Source organism: Sciurus vulgaris, assembly GCF_902686455.1.
Source record: "Sciurus vulgaris genome assembly, chromosome: 6".
NCBI classification, from domain to species: domain Eukaryota; kingdom Metazoa; phylum Chordata; class Mammalia; order Rodentia; family Sciuridae; genus Sciurus; species Sciurus vulgaris.
In genome coordinates this window covers 98,268,858-98,293,206 of record NC_136466.1, presented here as the reverse complement: position 1 = coordinate 98,293,206, position 24,349 = coordinate 98,268,858, and the positions used below count along the sequence as shown (strand labels likewise).

Sequence of the window (24,349 nt, the reverse complement as noted above, 5' to 3'; positions counted from 1 at the left end):
TAAGATTATTTTTTGTTATATAGTGTCACTGGCATCAAAATGACACTGGCCATAATTCAGTTCTTCTTACTTAAATATATGCTGAAAAGTTAACAAGTTAGCCAAGAATAACTATTGGAAAACAAATAAAATTTGGATAAATTTAATACAAATTTGGTATAATTTTCATAAACTGTAAATATCTTAGAAATAAAAAAAATATACCAACTAGGCTCAAATTAAAATTTAAAAGTGATGCCACTATTTTTTATTGAGAGCTAACGGCCTCATCTGTAAAATTCTAAGTTTCAGATAATAACAGAGTTCTCTAACAGCAATTTCTCATAGAAATTGGAGAACAGTCCATCCAATTTCTAACTCCACCTAGATTAAAAAATGTGGAGGTTGAATCACTAAGAATAATCCTTTTAACTTAATCCACAGTGTGTAGACATAAGATACACTAGACACAAAGAATCCCAGGATGAATTAAAACAGATCAGTGCCAGAAGATGGTAGTTCTGGCACTAGTTCTGTCTTAACTCATCATGGGATTCTTCCTGTTTACTTGATCACTTGCAAATATATTTCAAACATGTGAAATTAAATTGAAAAATGATTCGGAGGAAGAGTCATCTTTTTTTCATTTTATCCCATCAAAACCTACCTTGACTTTGGAAGTTACAACTTTACTTTCTTTTCTCTCATATTCTTCAGTATTGTTCTTTTTTTTTTTTAATTAAAAATCATAAATTTACATAGGGCAATGTTGTGTGATTCATTCTGTTATTTTTTCCCTTCCCCCTCACCCCTCCCACCCCTCTTTTCCCTCTATACAGTCCTTACTGCCTCCATTCTTACCACCCTACTTATCCCTAACCCTAAACCTAACCCTAACCCTAACGCTAACCCCTCTTACCCCCCATTATATGTTCTCATCCGCTTATCAGTGAGATCATTCGTCCTTTAGTTTTTTGAGATTGGCTTATCTCAATTAGGATGATATTCTCCAATTTCATCCATTTGCCTGCAAATGCCATAATTTTATCATTTTTCATGGCAGAATAATATTCCATTGTATATATATGCCACAGTTTCTTTATCCATTCATCAACTAAAGGGCATCTAGGTTGGTTCCAAAATCTGGCTATGGTGAATTCAGCAGCTATGAACATTGATGTGGCTGTATCTCTGTAGTATGCTGATTTTAAGTCTTTTGGGTATAGGCCAAAGAGTGGGATAGCTGGGTCAAATGGTGGTTCCATTCCAAGCTCTCTGAGGAATCTCCATACTGCTTTCCAGAGTGGCTGCACTAATTTGCAACCCACCAGCAATGTATGAGTGTACCTTTTTCCCCACATCCTCACCAACACCTATTGTTGCTTGTGTTCTTGATAATTGCCATTCTAATTGGGGTGAGATGAAATCTTAGGGTAGTTTTGATTTGCATTTCTCTTATTACTACCAATATTGAACATTTTTTCATATGTCTGTGATTGATTGTACACCTTCTTCTGTGAAGTGTCTGTTCATTTCCTTAGCCCATTTGTTGATTGGATTATTTTTATTCTTAGTGTAGAGCTTTTCGAGTTCTTTATAGATTCTGGAAATTAGCGCTCTATCTGAAGTATGAGTGGCAAAGTTTTTCTCCCACTCTGTAGGCTCTCTCTTCACATTGCCGATAGTTTCCTTTGCTGAGAGAAAGCTTTTTAGTTTGAATCTATCCCAGTTGTTGATTCTTGCTTTTATTTCGTGTGCTATGGGAGTCCTGTTAAGGAAGTCTGAACCTAAGCCAACAATTTGAAGGTTTGGACGTACTTTTTCTTCTATAAGATGCAGGGTCTCTGGTCTGATTCCGAGGTCCTTGATCCATTTTGAGTTGAGTTTTGTGCAGGGTGAGAGATAGGGGTTTAATTTCATTCTGTTGCATATGGTTTTCCAGTTTTCCCAGCACCATTTGTTGAAGAGGCTCTCTTTTCTCCATTGCATATTTTTGGCACCTTTGTCTAGTATGAGAAAATTGTATTTATTTGGGTTTGTGTCCATGTCCTCTATTCTGTACCATTGATCTACCTGTCTATTTTGGTACCAATACCATGCCGTTTTTGTTACTCTTGCTTTGTAATAGAGTTGAAGATCTGGTATTGCAATACCCCCTGCTTCGCTCTTTCTACTGAGGATTGCTTTAGCTATTCTGGGTTTCTTATTCTTCCAGATGAATTTCATAATTGCTTGCTCTATTTCTGTAAGGTACATCATTGAGATTTAATTGGAATTGCATTGATTCTGTATAGCACTTTTAGTACTATGGCCATTTTGACAATATTAATTCTGCCTATCCAAGAACATGGGAGATCTTTCCATCTTCTAAGGTATTCTTTAATTTCTTTCTTTAGTGTTCTGTAGTTCTCATTGTAGAGGTCTTTCACCTCTTTTGTGAGATTGATTCCAAGTATTTTATTTTTTCGATGCTATTGTGAATGGGGTAGTTTTCCTAATTTCTCTTTCTGAAGATTCATCACTTATGTATAAAAATGCATTGGATTAATGAGCATTGATCTTGTAACATGCTACTTTACTGAATTCACTTATGAGTTCTAAGAGTTTTCTGGTGGAATTTCCAGGTTCTTCTAAATATATAATCATGTCATCAGCAAACAGTTTGAGTTCTTCTTTTCCAATTTGTATCCCTTTAATTTCTTTGGTTTGTCTAATTGCTCTGGCTAGAGTCTCAAGAATGATGTTGAATAGAAGTGGTGAAAGAGGGCATCCTTGCCTTCTTCCAGATTTTAGAGGGAATGCTTTCAGTTTTTCACCATTGAGAATGATATTGGCCATGGGCTTAGCATAGATGGCCTTTACAATGTTAAGAAATGTTCCCACTGCCCCAATTTTTTCTAGTGTTTTGAGCATGAAGGGATGCTGTATTTTATCGAATGCTTTTTCTGCATCTGTTGAAATAATCATGTGATTCTTAACTTTTAGTCTGTTGATATGGTGAATGACATTTATTGATTTCCAGATATCGAAATACCTTGCATCCCTGGGATAAAACCCACTTGATCGTGGTGCACTATCTTTTTAATATATTTTTGTATGCGATTTGCTAAAATTTTGTTGAGAATTTTTGCGTCGATGTTCATTAAGGATATTGGTCTGAAATTTTCTTTCCTCAAAGTGTCTCTGTTTGGTTTAGGTATCAGGGTGATATTGGCTTCATAGAATGAGTTTGGGAGGGTTCTCTCCTCTTCTAGTTCATGGAATACTTAGAGGAGTATTGGAATGAGCCCTTCTATAAAGGTTTTGTAGAACTCAGCTGAAAACCCATCTGGTCCCAGACTTTTCTTTGTTGGTAGGCTTTTGATGACCTCTTCTATTTCATTGCTTGAAATTGATTTATTTAAGTTGTGTATGTCCTCCTCGTTCAGTTTAGGTAATTCACATGTCTCTAGAACTTGGTGATGTTTTTGAGGTTTTCTGTTTTGTTGGAGTATAGATTTTCAAAATAGCTTCTTATTATGTTTTGTATTTCACTCTTGTCTGTTGTGATTTTCCTTGTTCATTCCGAATTTTAGTAATTTGAGTTTTCTCCCTCTTTCTCTTTGTTAGTGTGGCTAAGGGTTTATCAATTTTGTTTATTTTTTCAAAGAACCAACTATTTATTTTGTTAATTATTCCAATTGTTTCTTTTGTTTCAATTTCGGTGATTTCCGCTCTGATTTTAACTATTTCCTGTCTTCTACTACTTCTGGTGCTGGTCTGCTCTTCTTTTTCTAAGGCTTTGAACTGTAGTGTTAAGTCGTTTATTTGTTGATTTCTACTTCTTTTGTTGAATGCGCCCCATGAAATAAATCTTCCTCTAAGTACTGCTTTCATAGTGTCCCAGATATTTTGATATGATGTGTCTTTGTTCTCGTTTACTTCTAAGAATTTTTTTATTTCCCTCCTGATGTCTTCTGTTATTCATTCATCATATAATAGTGTATTATTTAATCTCCAGGTATTGGAGAAGTTTCTGTTTTTTATTCTGTCATTTATTTCTAATTTTAATCCATTATGATCTGATAGAGTACAAGGTAGTATCTCTATCTTCTTGTATTTGCTAACAGTAGCTTTGTGGCATAAAATATGGTCTATTTTAGAGAAGGATCCAAGTGCTGCTGAGAAGAAAGTATATTCGTTCTTTGTTGGATGGTATATTCTATATAAGTCGGTTAAGTCTTAATTGTTGATTGTGTTACTGAGATCTGTGGTTTCTTTATTCAATTTTTGTTTGGACAATCTATCCAGAGGTGAGAGAGGTGTGTTAAAATCGCCTAGTATTATTGTGTTGTGGTCTCTTTGATTTCTGGAATTGAGAAGGATTTGTTTGACATGCATGAATGAGCCAATGTTCAGGGCATAGATATTTATGATTGTTATATCTTGCTGATTTATGCTTCCCTTAAGCAGTATGAAATGTCCTTCTTTATCCCTTCTGACTAACTTTGGTTTGAACTCCACATTATCTGAAATGAGTATGGATACTCCAGCTTTTTTACTGTGTCCATGCGCATGGTATGTTTTCCCCATCCTTTCACCTTTAGTCTATGGGTATCTCTTTCTATAAGATGAGTCTGTTGCAGGCAGCATATTGTTGGATTTTTCTTTTTAATCCAATCTGGCAGTCTGTGTCTTTTGATTGATGAGTTCAGGCCATTAACACTCAGGGTTATTATTGTGATATGGTTTGTATTCCCAGTCATTTGACTCATTTTTGATTTTTGACATGATTTGGTTTCTCCTTTATTTGGCTATTCCTTTAGGCTCGTTCCTCCCGTTGCTGATTTGCATCGTTGTTTTTCATCTCTTTTTCATGGAATAGTTTGCTGAGAATGTTCTGTAATGCCGATGCTCTTTTTGTAAATTCCTTTAGCCTTTGTTTATCATGGAAGGATCTTATTTCATCGTCAAATCTGAGAGTAAGTTTTGCTGGGTATAAGATTCTTGGTTGGCATCCATTTTCTTTCAGGGCTTGGTAAATGTTGTTCCAGGCCCTTCTAGCTTTTAGGGTCTGGATTGAAAAATCTGCTGATATTCTTATTGGTTTCCCCCTGAATATAATTTGATTATTTTCTCTCGGGGCCTTTAAAATTCTGTCTTTATTTTGTATGTTAGGTATTTACATAATAATGTGCCTTGGTGTGGGTCTGTTGTAATTTTGTATATTTGGAGTCCTATAAGCCTCTTGTACCTGGTTTTCTATTTCATTCTTCAGATTTGGGAAATTTTCTGATATTATTTCATTGAATAGATTGTTCATTCCTTTGGTTTGTTTCTCTAAGCCTTCCTCAATCCCAATAATTCTTAAATTTGGCCTTTTCATGATATCCCACAATTCTTGTAGATTCTGTTCATGATTTCTTACCATCTTTTCTGTTTGGTCAACTTTCTTTTCAAGATTAAATATTTTTTTTTCCCAATGTCTGAGGTTCTATATTCCAGGTGTTCTATTCTATTGGTTATGCTTTCTATGGAGTTTTTATCTTGGTTTATTATTTCTTTCATTTCAAGGATTTCTGTTTGTTTGTTTTTTCAGTATCTCTAACTCTCTATTGAAATGATCTCTTGCTTCCCGTATTTGCTCTTTTAACTGTTGATTGGTGCAGTCATTTAATGCCTGCATTTGCTCTTTCATCTCCTTCTTCAATGCCTGCATTTGCCCTTTCATCTCCTCGTTTGCTTCCCTGATTGTTTTAATTACGTACATTCTGAACTCCCTTTCTGACATTTCTTCTGCTTGCTGTCATTGGGTTTCATTGATTTTATTGATATAGTTTCTAGGTTTGTTTGGGACATTTTCTTCCCTTGTTTTCTCATATTGGTCAGATGTCAGTGGGACTCTGTGATATTGCAGATTTCGTCTATTGGCTTAGAGTGTCCCTGTAGATTTCCAGTGTATCACCTCCCAGCCTTCAGTAGCCTGAAGTCTTGTAGTAACTTGATAATGCAGTGCTTCCAAAGAAAGCTGCCCCTCACTTGCTACTGGTTCCAGGGCTTTGAGCTGGCTCTATGTGGAAAGGCTCTCACTGGGGGGCCTGCACCAAGACGCTTGCCATGTGGGAGGAACCCACCGCCAGAGTGCGCAGGGCTGCCTGGAGAAGACTCTAGCTGCCCTGCCCTACTCTGATAAGCAGCCGGAATCCTGGCCTGCTGCTCTGGCTGAGCTTCACCGGGTGGGGGAGACTCACCCAGTGGCTCTATTTTAGTCTGAGTCTCTCAATGCCTCCCCTTCCTGAATCCTGGGTTCTGGAGCTACTGGAGATGCAGTCACCCTCTAGTCCGCCATCCTGGATCACCCCGTGGAAAGAGCCTGCAACTGGAGGGGGCCGCACCGCCTGGAGAGTTCTCTGGCTTCCCTGCCCTGGTCCCAGAGGCTGCTTGGGGGTTGGAGGTCTCTGCTGGCTTGGGGACTTGTGGCTGGCTCTGTGTAGAAAGGCTCTCACTGTGCAGTCTCCTTCGAGAAGCTAGCCTAGAAAGGCGCTTCCCACCAGAGGGAGCCGGGCTGCTTTGGGAAGTCCCTGGCTGCCCTGTCCTGGTCCCTGAAGCAACCTGCGGACCGGAGCTCGCTGCGCGGTAGCTCAGGGCCTTGGAGCTGGTTCTGTGCAGAAAGGCTCTCACTGGGGACCTGCTCTGAGAAGCTGGAGAATCTGGCCCTGTGGGAGGAGCCCACCACCAGAGTGCTCAGGGCTGCCTGGGAAAGACTCCAGCTGCCCTGCCCTACTGTAATAAGCCACCCGAATCTGGTCCTGCCACCCAGGCCGAGCTTCACCAGGTGGGGGAGACTCAACCTGTGGCTCTATTTTAGTCCGAGTCTCTCAATGCCTCCCCTTCTTGAATCCTGGGTTCTGGAGTGACTGGAGATGCAGTCACCCTCTAGTCCACCATCTTGGATCTCCCCAAGAGTGTATCTGTTCTTTTCTTAAGCCTTTTCTTTTTAGTTACTGTGATTACTGTTGCAGAGAGCTTTGAAAAAGAAAACATTAACTGACTTCATTAAATATTATTCAATCGAATATAGAAGATCAAGCAGGCTCAGTTTCACAGAAGATATAAAACAAGTATCTGCCCCAGTCTTCCACAGCTATTTGGGAAAACAAGGCCAAAATTCAAGTAAATATTAATTTGCAATTCAAATTAGTGTATGATAAAGGACCAAACAATGGTAAATCAATAAGAGATACCATTCATTTTTAAAAAAATACATAAAACCCTCTAGAACATCATCATAGAGAATTTGTCTTGGCTTTGAACAATTGAATGGGTTTTGAGTAAATAGGAGAGAAGGTTAACAGAACCAGTAGCAATGGTGTAAAGACTGACAATGACTAGAGGTGTGGATTCTGAGCAGACCATTGTGGAAGGACAGCTGAGTCTCTGATTGCAGTGAAGTACATGCTCAATAGCAGTATAGATAACTGGAACATCCTTTACTTTCTTAAGCATTTTATAGTTCTGCTTCGCACTAGTTGTTAGACAGTTTTAGAGTATTCACATATTAACTCATCTAATCTTCATAACAAACCATATCAGAGAGACACTATTTTAATCCTCAATTTACAGAGGAGAAAACAGAAGCACCCAGAGGGTAAGTAAATTCTACAAGGTGACACAGTTTGGTAAGTGATGGAACTGGAATTAGAATCCATCTATTCTGGCCCTGACTTCCATGTAGGATTGAATGTGTAGGGTGGGGTTATATTACAGAGAGCTTTGAAACACAAATACAGGTGTTGGTATTTTACTATAAGAACAGAGGGAACAAATCCTTCAAGGTTTTGACACTTGAATAAGATGATAAAATTAATCTGGCATTGGTACGTATATTTACTAGAGAGGGAACTGCCATCATTTTCTTTATTTCCTTTTTTCTAAAGTGCAGTTCCAAATGTGCTACGTGGTTGACAGATGTGGATATGACTCACAATTCTGGTTTTGTTGAGGTACTCTGACTTTTGAATGGCACTTGTCTCTTTGTGGCAATGTTTTAAGTTAAACTAAAGAAACAACACAAGGGTGAAGTAGTGATATCTAGTTTCCTTTTTTCTGCAAGGCTTAATGTACTCCCACTAAAACAGTTTTTTAAAATAGTTTTTTAGCTATAGATGGACACAATATCTCTATTCATTCATTTTTTTTTAATGTGGTGCTGAGGATCAAACCTGGTTCCTCACATGTGAGAGGCAAGCGCTCTACCACTGACCTACAGCCTCAGCCCTAAAAGAGTTTTGAAGGAACTCTCACTATTTGTCTACCAGCCAGCCCTCTTCTGGGCTTACACAAAGCCCTGCTTTCCCTCAGCTATTGTTGCCTTTTCAAGCTGAGCATATATGTCACTCTTTCATATGGCATTATGGGCAACTGATCAGGAAAGGACCTGGTGCCTCCAATTAAAAAATGTTCAATAAACATAAAAATTCAGGCACTCTAAGACTGAAATCAAATTTCTGGTGGGTTGTTGATAGACTTATTATGAAAGGTTTGCCAAGCTTTAATAAGACTGATAACAAGAAACTGCAAATCTCTTCAAACCAGTCTGTAAACATTTGGATAGATCTGAAATTACGAATATGGAAAGCATGCATTTCACTGATCTTTCTTTTTAGCTGGCTTTCATGTTACAAAGTCAGTAACATATGTCAGCAGATCCAATTGACCTTCAAGCTAGAGTTTGAATATCTTAGGTGTACATCACCTCATCTCTGGCTTTGATCTCCTGAAGAAAGAGAAATATAATTATTAGCGTATTGTTCTATGCAGCTGACAGAGCATATGGTATTTTAGAAATGCTTTTGAGATGCCCAGATTGATTTGAAATTTGATTGTAAGGGAGCTTGGAAAGGACACAACATCTCCACAGAATTAATAATTAAGAGAAATCAAAAGTAGGTTTGATTCACACAGTCATAACTTTAAATAAAGCACCTAAAGATGATTAAGGAAATAATTAATTGAAAAAATGATGATACTAAGGCTTCCTATGAATGATTAGTTAACTCTCTTCCTGGTATAGACAACTTAATTACATTTACTTATGGTGGCATCACCATCCACCTGACTATGGTGACTGAATTTCCATCATGGACTATTGTGTCTGAGTTTCCATGACAAACAGTAATTTTTGAGGTTTGAAATCTCAGCCTTTTCAAACTGATTCAGATTTTAACCTGGCACAAGAGCTGTTAGTCCAGCTGCCATTATGTAAAAGAAAGAAAGTATTTGAAGTCTTTCAAGATAGTTCTGAATAAAAAAAATAAATAAATAAAGGTACAATTTTCATGCTTCTTTCCTCAATCTCAAGTCTGAAATAAATGTGCAAAAGAGTTAGTCTAGAAATGTTTCAATACTGGTTTTGATCCAGATGAATAAAAAAAAATCTCTTATTCATTTGAATGAGGATTACTGTCATAACAAATATTTTAAAGAGGAGAGGAAGAGCACTGTTCTCTCAGAAAAGACAAAAATACCTGTAAAATATCTATCCAGAAATGCTGGTTATAACCTATTTCCCAAAATATGAATAGTTGCCAGTATATATCTAATATTACTAATTTTTTGGACAACTTTGAATTTATATTTAAAATTTTAGGAGTAAATTACAAAATTTTCTACTAAGCATAAAATGTCAGAAACTTATGTATGTCGAATTGCTTTTATATTGTTAATTGGAAATGGACTGACAAATTAAGGCAAATTTCTGAACTGGTTATTAAGACTCATTTATTTTCTATTATGAAAACAATGCCAATACCACAGTATTGTTGACTTTGCTTCAAAAGCATTTTTGTTTTCGTGGCTGAGAAGGAGTACTGTTTGTCACCTGCTGGTGTACTGGTGGTGTGCCTATGTCTTATCCACAAAATGACAGATAGGAGGTAAATTTTTGACTCCTCTAGGACCATCACTTGCCTCCCTTTCTCCAAGTTATATTAATGTGTTTTTAGAAAATTTAAAATAATGTTGGAAGAGATTCTTCTCTTCTTTCAATTAAACCTCAGTATGTAAACTTGTACATTTTCTTGCCTGGACAATCATCTGGTGCTGGCTTAGATCCTCCACATTTTATATTGTGAACATATATATCACTTAAAATATACCATGCTAACCACAGGGACATTGTTAATGTCATGAGGAAAAACACTACCCCGTAGCAACCCTTGAACTGCTGTGAAATTTAAAAGTCCAGTGGCTGGGGAGATAGCTTAGTCAGTAGAGTGCTTGCCTTGTAAGCAAGCACAAGGCCCTGAGTTTAATCCCCAGCACCCAAAAAAAAAAAAAAAAAAAAAAAATGTAAAAGTCCAAATACTTGAAAAAGGAATGCAAAACTAAGGAGTACATGCCTGTTCCAAATGTAACCTTCAAGAAACATGAATCCCAGCTTTTTGAAAACTCTTTAAAATAACAAAAAAGAAAACTAATCTCAAAGTTTTTGTTCCATTATGTAATAGTGAATGAATTGATGCATATTCACCAAGAAGATTCCCAAAATAAAAAGTTCAGTCAAGGTTTGGCAGGAGAGATTCCTCACCTAATTATGTATATAGCCACCTCCAGAACTGCCATCTACACCCAGGCATACCGCAGTGATCCTCTATAGTGATGAAGGATCAAATAAAATATTTTGTAAAGTAGCCTGTCTAGAATAAGTGATCCTCTGTAACTCAATTCTAATGGAGTGCTTGCCTGGAGAAAATGAGAGGTGAATAGAGGTGACTTCCACTCTGAAAAAGTACAATTTAAAAAGTCTGAATATAAGCTCAGAATACTGTAGAAGGCTAGAGTATATTGCAAATATTCTCTGGCATCCTAGTCTTATTTGATAGACCAATGGCTAAGCTTTTGGTAGACCACAACTGTCTCCATTCAACCACATTCTTTGAATACTTAACTAGTTTTCAAAGACAAGATAAATACAGATGTATAAAAGAGAGTCCATATAGTCATATCACTTACAATTCAAAAGCTAGTTGGACTGAAGGGAGAGGTTTTCCAAGGGATAAAATTTCCCTTAAACTTGAGGCTGGAGGTTCTTCATCAGAATATGACCTATGGTTTCTGCCATGAAAAAAAAAAAAAAAATCAGTCAATAAGAAACAACTTTTTGAAATATTATGGTACCTTTTAAAAAATATGCTTCCTTTATTTATTTATCTGTTTACTTATTTTTTAGTTGTTGATGGACCTTTATTTGATTTATTTATTTATATGTGGTGTTGAGAATCGAACTCAGTTCCTCACACATGTCAGGGAAGCGCTCTACCACTGAGCCACAACCCCAGCCCTGGTACCATTTTTTTTTTTTTTAATTAGACATGTAATTAACTTTGAGTGGTTCAGTACAGAGGTGGAAATTATGTTTCCAGACATTTTTCTAAAAGAATTGCCTGAAATGGGGAAGGGAAAGGTAGAAGGAAAAGATAAATCTGATGGAACAGTAATACTCTAGTCTCTGGCCAAATGTAAATCATTTATCTGCTATACACTATTTTAAGACAGCATTTCAATTAGCATGAATAATCAGAAATAAGATACATTTAAGCCACTATTTATTTTTCCAAATTATAATTTCAAAATAAAAACTGGAACTCACCTTCTTAATGTCTCAAAAAAGCATATCTGACCCAATTTTTAAAATATTATAAAGACTTTATAATAAAGACATTTATTAAGGTCAGATCTTCAAAGCTAAAATAAAGTGATTATTTAATTTGAAAATATTTGGGGAGTCTATTTGGCTTTCTGTACAATCCCAAATTAACATAAATTGCTTAGAATTTTAAACCAACAAACCAACAAAGACAAAAGAAAATGCTGTTATTATTCTTACCTGAAATTTGTTTGCTAGATTCATACAGATAACTTCCTCCTGTTCCCAGTTTTTCTTTTTTTTTCTTTTTTTTATCAATACACAAATAGTTTTTCATAAATATATAAATATAGTGACCATCCCCTAACTTTTGTATTTGCACAAATTGCTTTCTGTATACAACAAAATTTCAACATGAAAATTCAACTGTATTAAAAGAAAGAACAGTCAGATTTTAAATTTTTTAAAATCAGTGTTTAACTCCCACTATGCACTAATAGTAAGTATATTTTGTATTACTTGAGAAAATAACATTCAGTACTTTTCATCTTCCTTCCATTTTAATGATAGTTTCTTTTTGTTATGAGTGTTTCCTTTTAAAAATCATTTTATTTCACTTATTAATGGTATTTGGTCTGATATTTTCCACATGCATATAGTGTATATCGATCAAATCTAACCTCTCTTTATTCAATCTCCACCCCCACATATACCTTTCTAACTTCTGTTCATTACTATACATTCAAGTCAACATTTTTTTTAAGCTTCCACTATATGAGAAAGCATGCAGTACGTGTCCTTCTGTGTCTGGTTTATTTCACTAATATAATGTCTTCCAGTTTCATCTATTTTGCTGAAAAAATGACATGATTTTATTTTTATTTATGGCCAAATAATATTCTATTGTGTGTGATAGTGATTCTGTATTATCCCTTTATCTGTTGATAGACAAATAGGCTGATTCCATATCTTAGAGATTGTGAATAGTGCCAAATAGCCATGGATATACAGGTATCTCCTGGGAATGCTGATTTCATTTTGTTTGGATGTATGGTTAGAAATGAGATAGCTGAATCATATCATACTGTTATGAATAATGGTTTTACTAATTTTCATTTCTACCAACAGTATGCACATCCTTGCCACTATTTGCTATTTTTTTATAATAGCCATCCTAACTTGGTTAAGATAGTACTTCATTTTAGTTTTAATTCAAATTTCTCTGATGGCTTATGGTATTGAGCATTTTTTTCAGATATTTGCTGGTTGTTTTTATTTCTTCTTTTGAGAAATGTTTATTCAGATATTTTGCCATTTTTAATTGAATTCTTGGGGGTATTTGTCATATATAAAAAATTTCTTACCCGTACCAAAGTCTTGATGTGTTTCCTGTTTTTCTTCTAGTAGTTTAAGTTTCAGGTCCTACATATATGTCTTTGTTTATTTTGAGCTGATTCTTTGTGCATGGTGAGAGAGAGGTCAAGTTTCAGTTTTCTGCATGTGGATATTTCATCTTCCCAGACCCATTCATTGAAGAGGCTATCCTTTTTCTAATGTATGTTCTTGGTGCCTTTGTTAATCATCAGTTCACTATAGATCTGTGGGTTTGTTTCTGGGATTTCTATGCTGTTTCATGGATCCATGTGTCTGTTTTAATGCCGATACCATGTGGTTTTAGTTACCAGGTCTCTGAAGTATATCTTGAGATTAGGTATTGTGATGCTTCCAGTTTTACTCTTTTTGCTCAGCATTGCATTGGCTATTTTGGAGTCTTTGTACTTCCATATGAATTTTAGCATTTTTTTCTAGTTGTGGGAAAATATTAATGACAGTTTATGCTCTCTTCAAGAAAAGAAATACCCGAGTTCTTTCCCACAGAAGTAACCTAAATGGTGAATATAGTACTGAGAATTGATTGACGAACTGAAGTTGCCAAAGTGGTTAGTGAAAGGAAGGAAATGTTTTAACCTCCAACTCTGGTCCATATTATGCCACATACTTGCATATCAGTACATGGATTTGTCCCAAACCTTTGGGGTCAGGTATAATTCCCCTCATGAGTTTCAGATGAGGAAGTTGAGATTCAAAACAGTGAAAATATGCCAGAAGTTATACCTTGGATCTGAATCTGACCTAAATCTTGGTTGAAAGCACAACCTTAAGGTGATTCTGAGTGTGATAGCCTGGAAATTAAAGTATTAATAACCATCACAAAGAGATGCAATTTATCTTTCTTAGGTGGATCTGACTGGTTCCTTGGAGTACTTATAATATGCTACTGTTACCTGATAAGATCTGGTTCACCAGAATTTTGTGAAAAATAAACTCTCTGTAAGTATGGATTCCTTACCTGCCCTTTCCCTATCCTGAACCCAAGGTTTCTTTGTGTTAATCCCCATTTTGTATCCTAAGTATACTAGAACACTAAACTCTCACTAGTTCTATGTCTGGGTACCAATGTCAACAAGAAAAAAATAATCATTAAATTGTCTAGAAAATTTTGCGAGGATAACTGGTCAAAGAAAGGAGCTGATCAGTTTGTGATCATCCAATATTACAGCAAGGTCGGCTACAACAAACAGTAAATGATAGATGCTTAATTGGGATCAAGGTTAGAGTTACTTACAAAGCTCAAAGGCTCTGGTTTTAATAAAGGGAAGCATCAACATTTCACAAGAGAGAGGCATTCGTTTTCATTATTCTGTAAGTGCATTTTGCAAAATTCCCCCTTCTTTGGTGCAACTATAGTATACATAAATAACAAATTATTAGTCTTATAAGATTGTGTGGTGTGGAATGGGTAAGGTAGTTGCAAAGTTGCAAATAGTCTCGTGTATCTGTTGAATTCATGTGGGTTCCTCTCAAACTAGAAACTATCCCATTTATTAACCTAGGATTAATCCTATTCCTTCTGCCCAGTGCTTGTTGTGATGCCCGCTGAAGAGTGTCATAGCTGCCATCTTAGATAAAACACTCCTTCAGAACAATGCCCAAATATGCCTAAAATTGCAGATGACAGTCATGAGCTTTTTGCCTGCTTATCTGTCTGCCTTCGATGTGACCCTAAATTAGGCATCAGAAGGTATAGTGTTTAATACAGATTCCGGGCACAATATACCTTCTCACAATTAGTTGAAAGTGCTGTTTTGTAATTAAAGGGTGAAGTGGGGCATGATGAACATATGGAAAAGGAGACCCTTAATAAGTGATGGAGCCTTCAAAAGAAATTGCTAATTAGTATGCATTTGATGTGCACTATACCAATTTTAAGACTTTGCCTTGAATAAATTGCTATGTTGGGTGTTCGAAGGAGTGGTGAGATTAGCATTTACAAAGGGGGCAATTTTCTGTCTTCTTGACTCTGTTAAATGGAGGAAATAACTTCCAAGACTGGAGCAGTAGTTAGCCCATCAATCATTCTCACAGCTGGAAACTGGGGATCCCAAATGCAGAGATCAGTTAATCCGTCAGCTAATAAGTTCATAGTGGCACCATATGGCGCAGGGCCACTCCACACTGGGACAAGGACAGAACTGTTTACACAGGCATGCTGCTTTCTCAGGTAGCTCCCTGCTGACAGAACCCTTTGTTCTGAAGGATCAATTTACTTTGCACAGTAAATTGACTGAATTGATCAGTTCAGAGCATATAATTGTTGGCTAATCCTGTGGAATCATGTCCCATCCATGTGAGAGGGACAAAGGGGTGCTGCCCATGGCCTGGTCTGGGGCTCCATCCTGGAGCTATTCTTATCGGACAGACTGGACACTGATTAAAGGACCAGTAGATGGTAGATATGTAGTCAGTATTGACTTCAAACATCAAAGGAAAGAGAAACCCTGCAATGCCCAGAAGGGCTTTTCTGGGTGTCTACTCAACTGGTATCATGACATAGCTTGGGATAAAAACAGCCCAAACAATTTGGGTCCAGACACTTTTTTCAAATGCTTGTTTGAAAGAATGAAAAAGTACTTTTCACCTCCAAATTTCTTATTTTACTCATGTTCATTTCTAAATTTACCTTCTGTTTTTAAAACTCAAAAACAATAAAGAAAGAAAAAGAAGCTTAAGAGATATGTCCAGAAAAGTATACAAATTGCAATTTAAGTGAGAAGTGTATTTCTTAGACATTGTGCAAAAGTGGCAGAGGCATCCACTGTTGGGCCTATGGATGGGTTATGGGAAAATTCATCAGGGCTTTTCAGAGCAAATTAGAGCAAAATCTTCCCATCCCTGCACATTGGTGCAAACCCTGGTGCTTTGTTCTATAGATGTGTTTGATCTTTGTTTTTTCCTTCTCACATAAAAAATAAAAGAAGAATAAATAAAATGGAAAAAAATTCCACCAATAGAGATAAATGTTGGACATAGTTCCCTTCAACTAAAGGTTTTCTTCAATAGCTAGTGTCAATAGAATCATTTCACATCAATGGTTTGAAAAGAGAGTTGTGTTCAATAGGAACTGAAGCCATTTGGAGTTGCTGAGAGAACATTTGCTTATTAAATGTCTGAAGAGTAATGAACTTTATACAACCATCCCAAGACTCTCCATCAATTAGAGAGCTATTGATTTCTTCACTTATTTTATTATGAATAAATATCTGAGATTAATATCACAAGGAGAAATTACAGAAAGTTTTTGGTTTGACAATACATGAAATCCTAGATATCTTGTTTTTCTTCTTTAAAGTAAGATAATGCTAGGTGATATTCTAACTGGTAGAGAGGGGTATAAAATTTAATTGCAGATGTTATACTTTACCATTAAAATCTAGAATTAATAATTCACAGGTATCATCAGTGTATCACCGATGTATCATTCCAATATTCTACATATCTGTAACTTTTCTCTCAAAAGAGTTTTTCATTTCTCTGTTACCACATACATTCCCATTACCCAGGGATCCATGACATAAAAAAAAAAAAAAAAATTCAAAACCAAGAAACATTTGTATGTTTTATTTTAGGAACTTCTATAATGAGAATAAGATAAAATATAAATAATTCTGTAGAAGCAGTTTTAAATTAAACTTGTGAAATGAAAAAAGCAGAAATTGAATTGTATAATGAAAACAACATAAGCAAGTGTCTAATGTGAAAGCAGGCGCTTTGCCAAAAGAACTGTTTTTTAAGGAGCAAAAGACCCTTTGTGACATTTGGTAAAATTTTATCTCTCAAATATCAAATTGATTTCTCCCTCTCCATAAATAGCATATGAGGCAAGCTTTAAGTCTTTCTGTGTCTTCATGTGACAATTTTCCACTTATTTCAATAACTCACCCAAATGCACACTCTGAAGTCAACTTGAAATCTCAGGTCCCAGATCACTAATGTAAAATCCATCCCTTTGCCCTATCCTGAATCTTACCAAGTTCCCCACCTCAACCTCCATCTCGGCATTTGCCATACTGCATGGGTAATACCAAAGCTCTTGCATTCTAAACTAAAAGACAGAACTCATTGTCATTGAAATAAATGTTTCATTTTGCCTGTCCATGCATACTATATAGTTGAAAATTAAGTAAAACTTTGTGAACTCAGTAAGTTTTAATTTGATGACTTTTTAAGTAAAAGCATTTGGGTTGGATAGGATATAAACCTTACATGTCCCTAAAACCACCACTCAGGGGTTTCCACCAAATTCTGTTTTGCGTGTACTCATTTCCTTCCTTGACTCTCTCAATTGCTCACAGTAATTATACTGGAAACCTTTGGAGCATGTATTTATCAGAAAATAGAGAATATACCTCACAACAATAATCTGTTCCAACTTTTAAAAGCAATTTTGAATTCATTATCCCAAAATCTTTTCATAACACTCAATATGTTTAGTCTTTTTATTTTTTAAATTAGCAAAAAAATAAGAGCCCAAGGGAAAATACATGCTGTCTTCTCCCCTTTGTGGCTGCTGACCTTCTCCTCCCAGGGCCTTTCTCAGTGAAGACAAAGAAAACTTTTTTCCATCTCATTATAGAATGTCCCCTTGCAAACTCTATCTCTTAAATGCATCATTAGATGTGTTTTCTTTCTTCTGTACTCTCACACTAAAGAAATGCCTATTCAGGGGCTTTAGAAATTTTCTGGTTTTCAGAACTAGCTTTGGGTACATGGGTTGATCAGTAGAGTTCTTCATGGAGTAAGACAAGGCAAAGTTCAAGACCCAGGGAGATTCCTCTTTATGGTCACTGCAGTTTCTCTCTCTACCCACCTAAAATGTAACTGTCAAGTTCTCCATCTTTCCCTCTCTATTTCATTTTATTTCCTTAGTAATGATCCCCATTTATCATATTGTGTATTTTGCTTATCTATTTTTTCTTTTTTGTTCTCTGCTCTCAAACATAAACCACATGAGGATAGGGATTTTTGCCTGTTTTTTTCAAATCTGTTGCCCAGTATTTTGAATAACAACTAATTCATGATAGGCTCTCAAAAAATTTTGATTGAGCCTGGTGTGATGGTATGCACCTATAGTCCCAGCTACTTGGAAGACTGAGGCAGGAGGATTGCTTGAGCCCAGGCGTTCAAGAACATCCTTAAAAAAAAAAATCATCTATCTATCTATCTATCTATCTATCTATCTATCTATCTATCTATCTATGTCTATATCTCTTTATCTATATGTGTGTGTATATATATATCTTTATCTATATGTACATATATATCATATATCTTTATGTGTGTGTGTGTGTATATATATATATATATATATATATATATATATATATAGAGAGAGAGAGAGAGAGAGAGAGAGAGAGAGGCAGAAAAGAGGAGGACAGTGGGGTCACCACATAAAATATGTAAAATAGAATTACAAATACTAATTTCTACCAGTGGAAATGAATTACTTCGTAAAATTATTTCAAGGCTTTTTGCAGAGTTGATGATTGATTCTGTAAATATTTCTTTTTCAGATAGTGGATATCTATAACTTTTAGACATTGCTATGCACAAGGATATGAACAAGAAAATAGGCAAAAGAAGAAATACTTCCTTTTGTTAGTTGATGTTTTCATTAAAGATTTTATATAATACAGAAACTGAAAGACAACAATAGGTTTGGGAATATCAAGCACTCGATTTCATCCACATGAGTCTTTGCTTCTATCACTATGGTACTTGATTTGTTTGATATAGAAAGTTTAAGGTTTTAACATCCAATTTTTACTAAAGACAATGTAGCAATTTTATCACGCATGTACTATCATTTGTATAGGTACATATAATAGATTATATAAAATCATTTTCCCCTAAAATTTGTGTTCTACTCTGTGGTGTCCCAGAGCTCTTACCAGCTCAAGATTTTGTGCATCTCTTCCAATCTTTACACTCAGTGGCATTGAATTGGTAGCCTGAAATACGCCAAGGTGGGAGTACCACCAAAATTGGTAATGCTACAATGAGAGTTGTTAAACTTGTATCAGCACACCATTAGTCTTATCTGAGTCTGATGAAACTAAAAGCCAGCTTAGCACACTACTGAACGAAAAGCATATAATTTCCCATTACGAAGTTCTTTTGATTCATATTCAGCTGGAAAACAACACTAGAAAGAACTCAACTATCTTCCCACTTCCTCACTCTTTTCTCTTTTCCTATCAAGCCATGAAGATTTCACTCAAGTATTACTGTTCAGATGAAGAAGTTTGCCTTAGCAATTACTATTTTTCCAGTTGTCCTGTATGTACTTATAATATGATGAATGATGATGGTATACAGGTAATAAATTTTGATTAAATTTTAATTCAAAGAAAGGGGGAAATTGTTTTATTACTCCATTTGAAATGAAATGCATCAGTGCGTATGGGGTTTCTTGGTGTCACTTCCAGCTTCCTGGTTCTCCTATGTACACAATTATTTAGCAAAGGACAGAGAAACAGGAAGTTGCTTCTGATTCTTATGCAACAATAGTCTGAGTAATTCATTTGTGTAAAATGCACTACAGAAAACCATGAGAGTCTGATGAATTAAAACAAAATGTAGCAGACTGACATATTTTAAAACAATAAGAGAAGACATAAAGGTTGGAGTTTGGTGCTCATTTGTGGAATACATTTGAAGGAATTGTGTAATTCCTTGAGTAAGAGAAAGAGCATATATTTGAATTATTGAATTTTGTTTATTGCCTTGGTTTGGATGGCTAAACCAAAACACTATGGATTGGCTAGCTTAAACAACAAATATTCATTTCTCATATTTCTGGAGAATGGGAGGTACAGGATCTACAACAGGAAGACTTAGTGTCTTGTGAAAGCTCTCTTCCTGGTTTGCAGACAACTGCTTTTTTGCTGTGTGCTCACATGCTCTCATGGCAAGAGAGAGGGTGTGAGCACTCTGGTCTCCTCCTCTTTTCATAAGGTCACTAATCTCACCATGGAGGTTCCATTCTTATGACCTCATCTAAGCCTAATTTTCTTCTAAACATCATCACATTGGAAATTTAAGGCTTCAAATATAATTGTGGAAATGGGGGCATAAACCCTTAGTCCATAGTACTTAGAAATACACACAGCTCAATGATTTTTCTTTCTTAAAATGTCTTCATGTTTTCCTGGGTTGTTACTTGGGAAACTAATATGTATTTTATTAATATCTTGTTAGGATATCTTGTAAAGATAGATTTATCTTATTAATATCTTTTAAGTAATTTGCTTACTTTTGTGTTTAGACAAAGATCTAATCAGAGATGGTGAGACACTATTTAGCAAAATCAGAAAAGAAAATATTTTCAACATTTTAACTAAAAGTATTTCATTGATCTTTTAAAAGACAAAAGCAAATCAATGTCGATATGTAAATGATTTAATGTCTTTTATATTCTCATAACTCTAAATTTGAGATCATTGCCTTTATTTTAGTTCCAAGTATATATACAACTGATGTCTCAAAAATAGAATGTGAATAATAATTCTGATTTGTATTCACTATGGAGAGCTCAAATAACATGATACATTGGTGTTATGAAAGTAAAGTTTCCTCATTTGGGACTATCTGCATACAAAAAATAAATGTAGCTATGGAGATAAAGGGGGCATATACTTTAAAATTTAATGTACTTAATATATTACCTGGTCTTAATACCCACTCATGGGGTAGCAATTAGGTCTTCCCACAGTGCCTTCCCACTTTGAAATCTAAAATAATTGAAGGGTTCTGGGCTGATTGGAAGCCACACTGAAAAAAAATGGCAAACTTGACACTTGGGATGACTTTCCTAGAAACTGGAGACAAAACAAAGACTTTTTTCTAATCTAAAAGTAGGTTGTATTTATCTATAGAATAATCTTTATACTCTGTTGCTGCACTCAAAGTGAAAGATGGTCAACTGCTCTGTATTTTCAGAACAAGTCCCACCCCCACTGTGCAGTCCACTTCATCCCTTCTAAAAAAATAAGACAAAGCAGCTCCTAGAGAGATTTCTGCCTGCCTAACGTTACAGTGATGACTAATCATGGAATCTTAGTGAAAATTCTAAAATAGTGAAACAACTATTTCAAGTGTAGCAAAAAAAGCTTGATGACCATAGACATCTAGTAGTTAGCTCTCCTAAATTAATCTCATAAAGCCAATAGGACTGATGTGCTCTTGTCTATTTTTTTTAAAAAACAAGAGATAGGAATATATTCAATTTTAAAGAGGGTGAAGAGTAAGATATGAACAAATACTGAATGGATAGTAATGAGTGGAAGAAATAAGCTAGATAATAATCTGAAAGGGTGATCATAGGAACAAAAAATTAATGCCAGAGGAAAATATTTGATGGAATAAAAAGCATGTAAATGTTTGCCATTTAATATGAGAAGGATTAAGTGAGAAAGTATGGGACCACATACAATCTACCACTTGATGTAATTCTCTATTAACTGGGTGCCCTTTTATAGCTACATATTATTGGCAGAAAAGCTTAATAAAAGTTTAAAATTAAAAAAGTTACAAATTATATGGTATACAATTCACCAGGAAAGTTGGCAGAGTTAAAACAGGAAGAACAACATTCCAAGGCTGAAATAATAGAATAATTTAAAATATACTCAAGAGGTTTAGGTTTAAAATACTAAATAGAAAAATATAGAAATTATAGTACAAAAATACACACTGTTAAAAAAAATGTTGGAATTGAAAAAGACCCAATTTGAACTTACAGAAACAAAAAAAAAAATTCACTTAAATTTTAAACTCAGTACACTGATTAGACACAACTAAAGGAATACTTCATGAATCAGAACATAGATCTGAGGAAATATCTCAAAATTCATCAGAGTCAAAGAGATTGAAAATATGAAAAAGAGATTAACAGGCGTGCAGCACATACTGAACTTGTCCAAACATACATCTTAGAGAATTCTAAGAAGGAGTGGATAGAGAGAATAGAATATGAACATTCAATCATCATGGCTGAAGATATAAAAAATATACAAAATCCATGAAGATTTGGAATAAAGAAGTATAAATAACCCCAGGTAAAATAAACAAAATAAATTCATACATATTTAAAACTTAAAGCATCACAAGTAGAATATTTTAAAAATATTTTAGAGGAAAAATGATTATCTGCAAATGAATGGCATTTTGACTGAGAATATATTGTTCATCAATTATGACACATTCTAGAAGAGAATGAAATAACACATTTAAGAATCACAAGAAGATAGTTGTCAATCTAAAAGTATCATTCAAATAAAGATGTTTCCTATTTTATAAATCATTTTGAGATTCTAAATACTCTAAGCTATTTTTGAATGGTAAACCAAAATCAGAACAAAGCCAAAAGAGAAAAAAATATTGAGAAACATGTATATGTGTCTGAGAAAATATTGGCTGTAAAAAATTAATATCTTTTATTTTACAGGATTAAGGATAATAATGATCAATAATAACATGAAAGGACAATGGGTAATCAGAGTTCAGGCATGCACAAAGTTCTTATACTGTTGATAAGAATGAAAAAAAATTACAGACTGTTAGATAAAGTATCTATATAAGTTATTTTAAAGAAATATAATTTTAAAAAGAATTGGAATATAAACAACACACAACCTACTAGAAAAGATGAGGGAATTTTAAAATGCAGAAAGAAAACAAAAGGGGGGGAAATAATTTTGAAAAGTATGGTAAATATGAAGAACTGAAAATCAGACATTCTCAGATTGGATAAAAATTAATCCAACAAAAAACAATTATTAAAAGTCATCCTAAGTTTTATTATTAAAATATAACACTTCTTGCATAGGCAATTTTCTAAGTATTGTACACTTAATACTTTACTTATCATTGCAACAAATCCCAAGGTAGGTATTTCTATTCTTATTCTGCAGATGAGTAAACTGAGCCTGATTGAATAAACAGCATATAGAAAATTCACAAGGCTAGGAAGTAGTGGTAAAAAACTCAAATGTGGGCAGTCTGGTCCTAGAACCTGTGTTTAACCACAAAATACTGCTACAATTATAATAAGAATAAAATAACCAGCATTTGTTCAGTACTTATATGACAAAAATATTTTATGTGATTTTCTCATACTAACTTATTTAATACTCAAAATGAACCTATGAAGTATTATCATAATTTTAATATAAAGCATAGAGAGGGTCAGTCTATTCAGTCTACTATAACAAAATACATAAACTTGTTAACATACAAACAGAACTTATTTCCAACAGTTCTGCAGGCTGGAAAGTTGAATATAAAGCTGCCAGCAGATTCAGTATCTGGTGAAGGCTATTTTTTAGTTCATAGAAGATATCTTGTTGGGTCCTCACATAGCAGAGGAGGCAAACATGTTCTGGTGGGCCTTTAAAAAAATAAGAATACTAATACCATTCATAAGGAATCCACCCTCATGATCTTGTGAAAAGGTACCTTTTAATACTATCACATTGGCAATTAGTTTTCAACATACGAATTTTAAGGGGACACAAACATTCAGACCACGGTAAAGTTTGAGTAACTAACCTGAGTTATATAGCTAGAAATAACATTCAGTCTTTTTCTGGGAACCAAGTTCTTAACCACCATTCTGTACTATGATTATGGTACAAAAAGTGTGAGAGAAGAGGAGAGAAAAAGTATTGGAAATGCATATATCCCAGGAACATATTAAGAAGGATGGTATCATAATATATATATTGAACAAAACAGTCCCTAAGTAAGAAAATAGCATTAGGTATATAGAGGATTATCAAATAATGATAAACACATTTGCCCTCAAGAGTTAACAATCCTGAACTTGCATGTGCTTTGCAATATAGCCTCGAAATACGAAAAAAAAAAAAATGAAATTCAATGGAATAGCAAGGAGAATTCTCATTAATGAGTTTATTGTAATAATAAAGAGAATTAGGGAACCTCTTTCAGAAATGGAGAATACGAGAAAGCAAACAATGAGTAAAGTAAGGCAACTGAAGTTCAGAGAGAAGACATGAAAGATTTAGGCTCACACTACAGGTGGTGGTAAATCCAGAAACAGAGTAACAATTCTTCATATTTGCATGATTTCTTTTGTTTAAAAAATAATTTTTCATAGAATGTGATTTTGTTTTGCTCCTTTCTACCATTCTGACTTTCCTCAATAGCACTGACTAAAAAGGCTCCAAAAAATGAAGTACTCTGTATTGAGGGGACAAGGTAGTTTCCTTCACATGTGTATTTATAAGGAAAAGATGAAAATTTGAAAAAAAAATGATAGCAAAGAGTAATATACCCATTTGTGCCAGAGCCTTTCACCCATCAACCAGGCTCACAAACACT

General features: G+C 34.9%; 1 long non-coding RNA gene across 1 annotated transcript in view; it reads right to left on the bottom strand.

Annotated features, from left to right (window-relative positions):
• Positions 1-24,349, bottom strand: part of LOC306663847 — a 209,470-nt gene that overhangs the window by 154,762 nt on the left and 30,359 nt on the right. Inside the window, exon 2 of the long non-coding RNA XR_013764565.1 lies at positions 4,521-4,582. This is a non-coding gene — a long non-coding RNA (uncharacterized lncRNA). The remainder of the gene's footprint in view (positions 1-4,520; positions 4,583-24,349) is intronic.